The sequence below is a fragment of the Nomascus leucogenys genome, chromosome X (assembly GCF_006542625.1).
Source record: "Nomascus leucogenys isolate Asia chromosome X, Asia_NLE_v1, whole genome shotgun sequence".
Taxonomy (NCBI): Eukaryota; Metazoa; Chordata; class Mammalia; order Primates; family Hylobatidae; genus Nomascus; species Nomascus leucogenys.
Genome location: NC_044406.1, coordinates 54,194,214 through 54,206,858, shown reverse-complemented (window position 1 = coordinate 54,206,858; position 12,645 = coordinate 54,194,214). Strand labels below are relative to the sequence as shown.

Here is a 12,645-nt window from a genome sequence, read left to right as displayed (position 1 = left end):
CAGTAAACATATGTGTGCATGTGTCTTTATAGCAGAATGATTTATTATCCTTTGAGTATATACCCAGTAATGGGATTGCTGGGTCAAATGGTAGTTCTAGTTCTAGATCCTTGAGGAATCGCCACACTGTCTTCTGCAATGGTTGAACTAGTTTGCACTCCCACCAACAGTGTAAAAACATTCCTATTTCTCCACAGCCTCACCAGAATCTATGGTTTCCTGACTTTAATAATTACATTCTGACTGGCGTGAGATGGTATCTCATTGTGGTTTTGATTTGCATTTCTCTGATGATCAGTGATGATGAGCTTGTTTCCATGTTTGTTGGCCATGTAAATATCTTCTTTTGAGAAGCGTCTGTTCATACCCTTGCCCACTTTTTGATGAGGTTGTTTTCTCTTGTAAATTTGCTTAAGTTCCTTGTAGATTCTGGATATTAGACCTTTGTCAGATAAGTAGATTGCAAAAATGTTCTCCCATTCTGTAGGTTGCCTGTTCACTCTGATGGAAAAACATTCCATGCTCATGGATAGGTAGAATCAATATCGTGAAAATGGCCATACTTCCCAAAGTAATTTATAAATTCAATGTTATTCCCATCAAGCTACCATTGACTTTCTTCACAGAATTAGAAAAAACTACCTTAAATTTCATATGGAACCAAAAAGGAGCCCATATAGCCAAGACAATCCTAAGCAAAAAGAACAAAGCTGAAGGGATCACACTCCCTGATTTCAAACTATACTATAAGGCTACAGTAATCAAAACAGCATGGTACTGGTACCAAAACAGATATATAGACCAATGGAACAGAACAGAGGCCTCAGAAATAGCACCACACATCTGCAACCATCTGATCTTCAACAAACTTGACAAAAACAAGCAATGGGGAAAGGATTCCCTATTTAACAAATGGTGCTGGGAAAATTGGCTAGGCATATGCCGAAAACAGAAACTGGACCCCTTCCTTACATTTTATACAAAAATTAACTGAAGTTGGATTAAAGACTTAAACATAAAACCCAAAACCATAAAAACCCTAGAAGAAAACTTAGGCAGTACCATTCAGGACATAAGCATGGGCAAATACTTCATAATGAAAACACCAAAAGCAATTGCAACAAAAACCAAAATTGGCAATTGGAATCTAATTAAACTAAAGAGCTTCTGCACAGCAAAAGAAACTAGCATCAGAGTGAAATTTTATTCTTTAAAATTATGTTATCCTTACAAATTCCGTTTGTCCTCCCACACTGCTATTTCTGTTTGTTTGTTTGTTTTGTTTTGTTTTGTTTGACCTCCATCTTTCAGTCTGGAGGATTTCCTTGGAAAATTGCTCTCTTTGGTTTGTCTGTTCGTCCTTAAATATGATGTATTCAAAAGCTGATTGGAAGCTCTATGGGAGTAGTTGGGTTTTGTCGAATGTGGGTGACATGGTAATGTGGTGACATAACTGGCCTATTCCCTTGGGGAACTTTTAATTTAATCATCCACAGAGAAGGACTATCCAATAACCTGCCTGGAGGTCACAAGTCTGACTGCCATTGCTACAGGAGCTGAGTGGAAGAAGAAATCTGGGAGATGCGGCATCTCAAATTTTGTCTATAAATGTTCACTTAATCCCCTAGTTTTCACACGGTACTTCTAACCTCAACTATGCCTGGTGTTCTCTGGTCCTGAAGTTCCTTGTCTTATCCTCTCCATAGACTAATCCCCAGTTGCTGCTTGAGTCTGGGCAGGACAGTCAAATGCTGCCCATAAGGAAGGAGACCACCCCTCATATTGTCTTATGCCCAATTTCTGCCTCCAAAGAAAGAAGCAAAAACTAAAAGGCAGAAATGAAATCCACAGGCAGATAGCCAGGTGCACGCCCTGGTAGTTAAAAATTAACCCCTGACCTAACTGCTTGTGTTATCTATAGATTCCAGACATTGTATGGAAAAGCATTGTGAAAATCCCTGTCCTGTTCTGTTCCATTCTAATTACTGGTGCATGCAGCCCCCAGTCACGTACCCTCTGCTTGCTCAATTGATCACGACCCTCTCACGTGGACCCCCTTAGAGTTGTAAGCCCTTAAAAGGGATAGGAATTTCTCACTCGGGAAGCTCAGCTTTTGAGACGCCAAGTCTGCTGAAGCTCCTGGCCAAATAAAGCTCCTTCCTTCTTTAACCCAGTGTCTGAGTTGTTTTGTCTGCGGCTTGTCCTGCTACACACACAGTGAGGGAGGTGTACTGGATTCCAAATACTTTGTACACAGAAGTTCACCCAATCCTGCTTTTAGCCCTGTCCTCACCCCAATTTTCAGGGCTCACTATTACTACCAGTCCTAAGCTTTTCAGGGTGCTGCTGGGTGGATCAGATTGGTTCTCAGCTTTCCTCCCTGCCAGTTTAGAAATTAGATTTCTTAGGTTTTCTGGGTCATTTACTGCTTTGTAGTTTCCAAATTGTGTTGCTGTTGTCTTATCTCCCATTATACTTATCCTTTTAGGTTTCTGTCTTTAAAACATCTACTTTCCTCTTATTTCAGAGGAGCTTTGGGAAAAAGCAAAGAGAAGATAATATATTTCCAGATGCACAATTCCTTTTGGAGTAGAAACTCTTTGTTCTGTCTTCTCTTTGTTCTTTTGTTCTCTTGGTTCAGTCACTGATTTTCAAGAAATAAAATCATATTCCCATTGTACAGATAGAATATATTAGGGATAGGCTTTGCACGGTGGCTCACGCCTGTAATCCCAGCACTTTGAGAGGCCAAGGCAGGCAAATCACTTGAGGTCAAGAGTTTGAGACCTGCCTGGCCAGCATGGTGAAATCCCATCCCTACTAAAAATACAAAATAATTAGCTGGGTTTGGTGGCATGTGCCTGTAAACTCAGCTACTTGGGAGGCTGAGGGGAGAGGATCACTTAAACCTGGGGAGGTAGAGGTTGCAGTGAGCCAAGATGCCACCACTGCACTGCAGCCTGGGTGACAGGGTGAGATTCCGTCTTGAAAAGAAAGAAAGAAGGAAAGAAAGGAAGGAAGGAAGGAAGGAAGGAAGGAAGGAAGGAAGGAAGGAAGGAAGGAAGGAAGGAAGGAAGGAAGGAAGGAAATAAAGTAGGGATAAATAAATAAACTCACTTTTCCAAGATGACAGAGTTGGAGGTGGGGCAGTAGCTCAGTATATCCGTGTTGAAGAAAAAGCCAATGCTGTAACACTATGCAGCTGTCACACGCCTGACATAAGTTACTCTAGCCTGCCTGCTCATTGCTTTGCAGTTGACCTCTACCAATGTCGTGGCCAAGTAATAAAAGCCAGAGTTAGTTGCTGAATATGAAATGACCTGGCTAAAACATTCACATATTACTCTTTTTTGCAAAAGAAAAAAGAAAAAAATTGAACTGATCTGACCTAACATTTTTCATGATAATAACTATAGTTACCTAACCAAGCTGAACGAGCCTTGGAATTCATCTGAGAAAAACTACCAATACTAGGTTCTGGAAACTGGAAGCATGACAAATTTGTGAGTTGGATCTTTTAGAGACAGGATAAAAGCTGAGGTCATCTAAAATTTAATTTAGTGCCTGAAAGTAGGTCTCAAAATGAAAATGATGCTTTACTCTTTTGAAGCAGAATTTTCTGTATCCTGTGTCTCTTGAAGCAATTTACTGCATGGATTTCTCTTACGTCAGCAGGATGGTTAGTCCGAGTTTAAGCCAAGCACCGTTCACAGTCAATTTCTGCTCAGATTCATTACTTTTGCAGCTAGCTGTCAGCCTTATTGCATCAGTAGGAGTCAGACTAATATTGCCAGCAGATCATGTCATAATTTGTTAATGAAACTATTCATTACCATTTTTTGCCATTTCTTTATTTGGGATATAATCTATGTCTCCCTTATTTAAATGTGTCAGATATGCTGATGTTCTGTACAACTCAGTTGTATTCTCCTGACTTTATGGATGAAATGAACCTATATAACAAACCTGGGATTACACTATAAGAATGCCTCTGAGTTAATTATACTTCGTGTTAGCACAAGTCTATTCTAAAATGCACTTAATTGCATTTGCAGACATTTATTTTGAAGTTGGTCAGCATTGGTGGTTTGTGGCTTTGCTCTCAGGAAGAAGGGTGCCACATTTAAATTAATCAATAAAGAATAAATATACTTGAAAAGGAGTTTATGATTTGGTGTTCTTAGAGTGAAGATGTGGGAAGAGAAGTCCTGCAAATGTGAGAACTCGATTTTACAGAAAATTGAGTCTCGGGTAATTTAGTGACTTTCTCCCGCGATGCTCAGTTATTTAATGGTGGAGCTAGGAGTAACCAGTTCTCAGGTGCCCCAGGCCCATTCCCTTTCTACTTTACTATGGGAGTAGGATCTTGCAGAAAACTTTTCTGAATGTAATTTACTTTTCATAAAATAATAATAATTAATGATTTGGTATTTTTAAAATTTTTGTTTAGAAATAATTTAAAACTTACAAAATAGTTGCATATACAATAAACATGACTTTCTTTCTGTAGTTTGTCTAAGACATTTAATTTATTAATTATTTTGAAAACAGTTAAGATAAATACCTAAATTTCTTACACTTCATTTGTAGATTGGATAAGTTTTTATTAATTATAATAATATTTCAGTGTATATAAATATAAATATAGGTCTTCTATTAAGTTGAGCCATAATCTTAACATATATTATTTATAAATTTGGTTCTTATAAACTTTAGACAATATTCAATGTATTTGGATTGATAGTTTCACCACTTACACCAACTGGGTACAGTTTTATGATGTGCTTGTTTCTCTGTCAAAGTGTTATTATAAAGTATAATACACATAACTTTCCACATTTATATAGATCAATTTTTAATATTTTACAAATGTATGTCACAGACACACAAACACACACTGAAATACCTGAATGAAGAGACAGACAGATGCAGCTAACTTCATATATTTCCCAAGAACAAGAATTCTGGGCCAGGCACCATGGCTCACACTTGTAATCCCAGCACTTTGGGAGGCCAAGGCAAGAGGATCTCTTGAGCTTAGGAGTTGAAGGTTACAGTGGCCTATGGCCAAGCCAATGTAAGGCAGCCTGGGTGACAGAGCAAGACCCTGTCTCTAAAAAAAATTCAAAGAAAAGTAAACAAAAGAAAGAAAATTCTCTTACAAAACCATAGTACATGTATCCAATTCCAGAAATTTAACATTCATACCATGCTCTTTATTGTATAATATACAGTCCATATTCAGTTTTCACAGTTGTTGCAACAATGTTTTTCTGGTCATTCTATTCTTTTTCCTCCTAAATCTAATCCATGTTCATGTGTTGCACTTTGTTGTCACGTCTCTCTGGCCTCCTTTAATATGGACTATTTCTCAGTCTTTGTGTTTCATGACATGGACATTCTTGAAAAACACAGGCCTGCTGTTTTGTAAAATATCTCTCAGTTTGAGTTTGTCTGATGTTTCCTCATGATTACAGTTGGTTTAGGTACTCTTCTGGCAGAAATGTGACTTAAATGGCTCTGTATCCTGTTAAAGCATCACAAGAGTCACATGATGTTAGCTTGTCCATTATTGGTAATAACAACTTTGACATTTGGTTAAGTGGCGTGCGGGGGCGGGGGGGTCTTCCAGGTTTCTTAGCAGGTTATTTTCAGCACAGCATGAGAAGCAAGAAAGTCTACATGGCAGGAAGTACCTAAAATCCATTTGTGAGCTAAACTAGATGGAACGCTGGCATTAACTGGGGTTAGACAGGGTTCTTGGCAGTGCCAGCCAGTGTGATTCAGCCCTCAGCTTGTACTGTTCTCCAGCCCTCCTTCTCTTGCCAAACCCTACAGCCTGATTCAATGGCAATCTTTGATGGGGCCTGCTGAGTCACTTTCTTAGGAGCCAGTGCTATGTAGGTATTCCCTCCTCTAATAAAACTGTATTTACAAAAAAAGTGGGGGCCAGATTAGGATTGCTGGCTGTAGTTTGCCAGCCCATGCTATACAACAAACCAGTTTGTGATAAACAACAAAATAGATAAAAGCTAGTGTGTGTGTGAGACAGAGATCAATGATTGTTGAGTCAATAATTGTTGATGTTACAGTAAGTTTTTATCATATTTGGTCTAGTACTTACATGAGGGTATAGCTGAGCACATTGATTTAAACAGCCTCTGTGATGAATATGTGATTATGAAGAATCCGTCAAAAAGGCTAGTCAGGCATTGTTCAATGTTTTCAGCTCCAAACATCCAAGCCACCCCATGCAATTACCCACTGTTTGTCACTACTTTTTCACTCCAGCAGGAGAGTTTGTAGTTGAGACAGAGGTCTTTTGCAGTAGCTGCAAAGCCTAAAACATTTACTATCTCATTCTTTATAGAAAGTCTTTGCCAATCCATGTTTATGGTAACTTGCTGCAACCCTGAATTCACCTAAAGCTACCAAATATTCTAAACTTTTCACCTTTCTTTACGCATCTATTTGTCTTTTTATTTTTCCTTTTATTTTTTCTCACTCTCCATAGCTGAGCACATTGATTAAGTCCAGGCATTAGTATTATTTTCAGATTATCTAGGTGATTTCAAGGTGCAGCCATATTTGGCAACCAGGGTGCTAAAGAGTGCTTCTCAAATTCTGGTGTGCAAATTGATCACCCAGAGTCTTGTTAAAATGTAGATGCTCATTCCGTAGCCCTGGGGTGTGGCTTGAAATTTTGCATTGTTAGCAAGTTCTCAGTTTAAATTGATGCAGCTGGTCCACAGAGCACACTTTGAGCAGCCAGATGCTAGTGCTGGTTTTCAATGCCTGGCATGCCCAGGCCCTGCCCCAGAGGCTTATATCTTTGGTCTGGAATGCTGCCTGGACATTGAGACTTTCAAAAGCTCTGCAGGTGATTTGGATGTGCAGCAAAGCTTGAGAGCCTCTATGCCAAAGCTTATGATGATATGTCGATTTTAGTTATGTTATCAGTGGCCCTAATGTGTTCCCTTTTTCTCATTCTCCCCCCAACGCCCACCCAGCCATTCCTCTCCTTTTCAGCTCCAAACATCCAGACGAAGGTGGGGATCAGGGTGAGCACTTCATCCTGTTGCTCTTGTCCACCTCTGAAGAGTGGGAGGAAGTTCAGGATGGAAACAGGAGACTCAGGCAACCTGGGTTTGGGAAGAACAAGTGCAGTGTTCTAGGAGTGAATTCAAGGGAAAGCTGGTTGAGATAGAATGGGTGGGGGCGGGGAATAGCACGGAAAGTTGTCACAGCACAACCTTCCCCCTGTCTTGGGACTGAGGTGTGGGGGGTAGCGAAAACAGCCATGTGCCCTCCTGAGTCCTGGAGACACCTGACAACCAAACCAGCTTCTAAGGGTTTTTCCTTCTCAGTATGCAGGGCAGCTTGGTTACTAGACATGCAAGAGAGACCCCCAGTGGCAAAGTGTAGAAGTGAAGTATTTTCTCAAAGCATTAAGACCACAAAGAAACATAAGGGTAGAAGATGATGGCTTCCAGCCCATTGTCTTTATCAAACTAATGCAGGGACAGAAAAATCAAATACCTCATGTTCTCACTTATAAGTGGGAGCTAAATGATGAGAACACGTGGACTCAAAGAAGGAAACAACAGACACTGGGGCCTACGTGAGGGTGGAGGGTGGGAAGAGGGAGAGGAGCAAAAAAATAACTGTTGGGTACACGGCTTAGTACCTGGGTGATGAAATAATCTATACAACAACCCCCCATGACAGCAGTTTACCTATATAAAAACCTGCACTTGTTCTCTTGAACCTAAATAAAAGTTAAAAGAGTAGAGGATAATAATGGTGATAAATCATGAGTACCACATAGTGAACATACACTGTGCCAGGCATTGCTCTAAGTGATTTACATATATTAACTCATTTAATCTCAACAACCCAATGGGGTTAATGCTTTTATTATCCCTATGTTACATATGGAGAAACTGAGGCACAGAAAAGTTAAACAAATTACCCAAGTTTACCCAAAATAAGTGGCTAAGATGGCATTTGAACCCAGTCAATCTGAGGTTAAGAAAACACTACACCAAATTTTCCCTCCAAAACAGAAAATTAAGAAGTCCCCTCAGTCAGCTTAAAGTTTGAAACACTCAAAAATTAATGCTTGCTCTGTTCTTTCTCATATCCACAGGAGAACAGTCAAGGGACATATATATTTCAATAGGTAATAGCTGAGACAAAGTCAGAGAATTCAGAAGTCCTTACAGTAGGCAGTGAAAGAGATGCAGCGAGAAGACCAAGTTTGACAAAGATGTATAAAAAAGCGAAAGCATTTTCTGTAAACTGAACTCAAAGTGCCAGAATCCTAATTTTTAAGAAAAGTGTTAAAGTGCACTCATATGGAAATGTGGAAGACAATTATTGCACAGCTAAACTTCTTCGTATCTTAATAAATGCTTATATTGTTTGACTGTGTCCCCACCCAAATCCCATCTTGATTTGTACTCTCATAATTCCCATGTTTTGTGGGAGGGACCCATTGGGAGACAATTGAATCATGGGGGCAGTTTCTCCCATACTGTCCTACTGGTGGTGAATGAGTCTCACAAGATGTGATGGTTTGATAAGGGGAAACCCCTTGGCTTTCATTCTCTCCTCTTGTCTGCCGCCATGTGAGACATGACTTTCACCTTCCACCATGATTGTGAGGCTTCCCCAGCCACGTGGAACTGTAAATTCAACAAACTTCTTGCTTTTGTAAACTGCCCAATCTTTGGTATGTCTTTATCAGCAGCATGAAAAACGGACTAATACAATGCTCAAAACAATCTGCTAGCTTCAAAATGACGCAAGCTACCCGTGTGTCTTTTACTAAAGCATAGAGTCTGTAAATTTTTTACTTTTACCTTTGTTACCCACAGAAGAAAGAAGACGTTTTTGTTTCTTGTTTCTTTGTAACTTTCTTTTGTGACAGGTGTATCATTTCCATATGGAAACTTCTTCTTACTAGAAATAATACCTTTCTATCCATAGCCATTAAGAAAAGGTAAAAGGCGAACTTTTCTCTATATCTTGAAAGGAGAATCCAGAGGCCACACTGAGCTTCTCAGGAACAGAATGATTTTGAGGTAAGCTTGGGGCAGACATTGGGAATAGGGTAATAAACTTGGGGCAGATAAAGGTTAAGGTGGGACCAGCAACTCTCTGGGTGTTCAAACACCTCAACCATCGTCTAAATTTTAGCTGCCCTGCACTTTGGACTGGATTTGTCATACTCTCCTTTATAGTCTCTTTCTGGTGAGCTCATCCAGTCACATGACTTCAATACCATCTATAAAAAGTCCCCCATATATCTACTTCCAAACGTGACATTTTTGCAGCTCCTTGATTCACATTTCCACTTGGATGTCTAATAAAAATCTGATTTTACATGGCATGCATTCCCCACTCCTCCACCCTAGGGACCCCTGCAACCATCCCCAGGGGGGATAATAACACCATCACCAACCCAGGTGTTCAGGTCCAATCTTCAGAACCTACATTATGTTCCCCATCTCCCATTCCTCACCTCCTGTCCATGAGCAAAGTTTGTCTCTCCTTGTCAAAAACCCATATGGAACTGGTCAACCTCTCTTCATTTCCTCAGCCACCATCACAGCTCAAGCGGCACTAGTCTCCTGCCTGGATCAGCTATACTGGCTCTACCTGGTCTGCACCTTCAACTCTCTGCCATCCCTCTATATTCTTCAAAGCAGTCACTGCCTTGACATTTTGGGGTCATTTATTCTGCTTTATATTCAATATCACAAATTTGACCTTCAGTTTTGACCTTATGTTTTTCAGTCCTTTTGAGTTTTTTTTTTTTGTTTTTTTGTTTGTTTGTTTGTTTTAACCAGCTTTAATGGAAGAAATGGTACAATTGAAGGAAAAACCATGAATGGAGAATTCATAAGGGTAATATACAGGAAATCACCCCTATCTGTGGGGAAGGCACCCTAAGGCTCAGTCCCATTATCCGTGTCACTCAGGCTGAGCTTGCCAAAGAGGTACTCTGCGATACTGTCCGCGAGAGCCCCCATCTTGAAGCCCAGAAGCAAGAATCCTTAGCACTTGCATATTTTGTTTTTTGTTTGTTTGTTTGTTTTTTCAGATGGAGTTTCGCTGTTGTTGCCCAGGCTGGAGTGCAACGGCGGGATCTCGGCTCACCACAACCTCCGCGTCTCAGGTTCACGCGATTTTCCTGCCTCAGCCTCCTGAGTAGCTGGGATTACAGGCATGCACCACCATGCCCGGCTAATTTTGTATTTTTAGTAAAGACAGGGTTTCTCCATGTTGGTCAGGCTAGTCTCAAACTCCCGACCTCAGGTGATCCGCCCGCCTCAGCCTCCCAAGTGCTGGGATTACAGGCGTGAGCCACAGCACCCAGCAACCACTAGGATGAATTCCATACCATGCTTTACACCTTACCATGCATATGCACCCACAGATACCATGAACCAAGAGAGCACACCCCACCCGACCCCACCCACCCCACACATCTCACCCCACCCTACCCCATCTCACCCCATCCCATCCCACATGCCCTCCAAGTTTATAATGGGAAGACTAATGTGTTTTCCAGGGGCCCATAAAATACCTTTCCCCTCCACCCCCGCAGATCCTGAGCTGCATGCAGATGGGACAGGGCTGAATGGAGAGACTGCTGGATACCTACTTTAAACCTGCATGGAGATGTGCCCTGATTGCTAAAAGGTGAGAGTGTTGCAGATACGCATCAGCTGGACACCTTTATTGCTTTGAGAACAGATAACTTTATTGCCAACAACGGTAAAACCGAAAGGAGAAAACTGAAGAGAACGTTCTGAAAGGGCAACATGGACGCCCCACCCGGTGGCACGAGCTGGGGAAGGCACCCCGTGGCTGCGGGGCCCGTCTGGGCTCAGGTGTGTTTCTGGCTGTGGCCCAGGGTGAGCTTGTCAAAGAGGTTCTCTGCCAGGCCTGCTTCCGGGGCCCCCATCTTGCGCAGGTTGCTCAGGTAGCCACCCAGCTCTTTGATGGTCTTGGCCTGCTGGTTCAGGAGGTGGTTCTCCAGGAAGTCGCAGAGCTGGGGGTGGCCGTTCTCCTTGGCCAGCTGGTGCAGCTCCAGGTGGCTCTGGTTGACGTTCTTCTCCAGGTGGAAGGCGCACTCCATGGCCTTGAGCCCGCTCTCCCAGCCTTGGCACTCTGGCTTCCTGATGTCGCGAAGGTAGATGCGGCCACCGCGCAGGTTCTGCAGCCTCAGCAGCTCCTGGGCGTGCTCCCTCTTCTGGTGCCACTGGCGCAAGAAATAGCGGCTGAAGCTCTCCAGGGCCACGTCGTCCCGGTTGAAGTAGAAGGCCATGGACAGGTACACATAGGAGGCATGGACCTCCAGGTTGACGTTGATGTTGACGGCGACCTCGCAGCTGAGGTGGTAGTTCTGGCGCACCTGCGACAGCGGGCCCAGGGCGGGCAGCGCAGGCGCGGGGAGCAGGCGGGGTAAAGCGATGTGGTCGCGGGGGTCCCGGAGGGGGCGGCGGCATCAGCATGGACAGTGGCGGCCGCAGCGGGTGCCTCGGAGCACCACCATGGTGGACGACGGCGGCGACCAGTGGAGGGCGGGGACCTCCGGACCAGGCGGTGGTGGTTGCCACAGGGTCTGCCAAGGGACCGGAAGTGGGCTGTGGGGACCTGTATGGGTGGAGGGGCGCACGCCGTCTGGCAGGTGGTGGTGGTGGCGAGGGGGAGCACGCTGAGTTCCGTGGGCAGCCCGGGGAACTAGGCACCGTCAGTCCTCTGTGCGATGTCAATTCTGCAGTAACTTTTCTAGTGTCCAAGGACTTTTTCGTCTGTCCCCTGATTATTCCCCTCTATGACAGCTTGTTCTCATTTTATAAACCTCTTGTCTTTCTTAAACTCTGAGAGTATGGTCTGGTAACGTTTTCTTGTGTTTCCTGTATTATAACCTTTTTTCTTTCCTCCAGAATTAGTTTTATTTGTGCATCTTCCTCACTTTCCTTAAATATCTGGAAAACGTTTGTCCATTCATGATTGGAATCAAGGACTGGGTTAGCCTCGGTGATGAGCATGGATCGAATGCACAGTTGTGAGTCTGGGTGACCAATAGGATTCTCCCATGAACAGGAGGGTGGAGTGTGTCAATTAGGGAGTGCTCATCTCCTTTGGAGATAAAAGTATAGAGCTCCCAGGCAGAGTAGGAACTATTCCAAATGCCCAAAGCATGGCATTTCTCTGGCACTGGAATATGTTAGTGGATCTGTCTTCTAGGTAGATGTCAGCTTCCCTTTAAATGCTCACCCATGTCTGCTGCACCCGGAAGCTTAATTCTGTTTGCAGGAGAGATGTTTCCACATGATAAGGAATGTGATTTCAGATATGTTTTCAGGATCAAAGCTTAAACACCAGAGTAAAGACTCTGTTTTTAAAATTTACCTGGAAAAGTCCTCTATGTTCATGGTTTTAGGTACTTAATAACTAATCCCCGTGTCTTCCCTGCAGAATTTGAAACCAATTAGTAGACACAGGACTCAGCTCACTGAAGAGCAAGCTTAGGTCTGTAGCAAAATGAACTTGCTAGTACTTTTCAAATCTTCCAATTAGAGAAACTCACTGTGGCAGAGTGACTTCGTCAAAGTTTATTTGTTTTCA

General features: G+C 42.7%; 1 pseudogene; it reads right to left on the bottom strand.

Moving 5' to 3' along the window:
- Positions 1 to 10,897: 10,897 nt before the first annotated feature.
- LOC100603766 lies at positions 10,898 to 11,566 on the bottom strand (annotated as a pseudogene).
- Between the last annotated feature and the right edge of the window lie 1,079 nt (positions 11,567 to 12,645).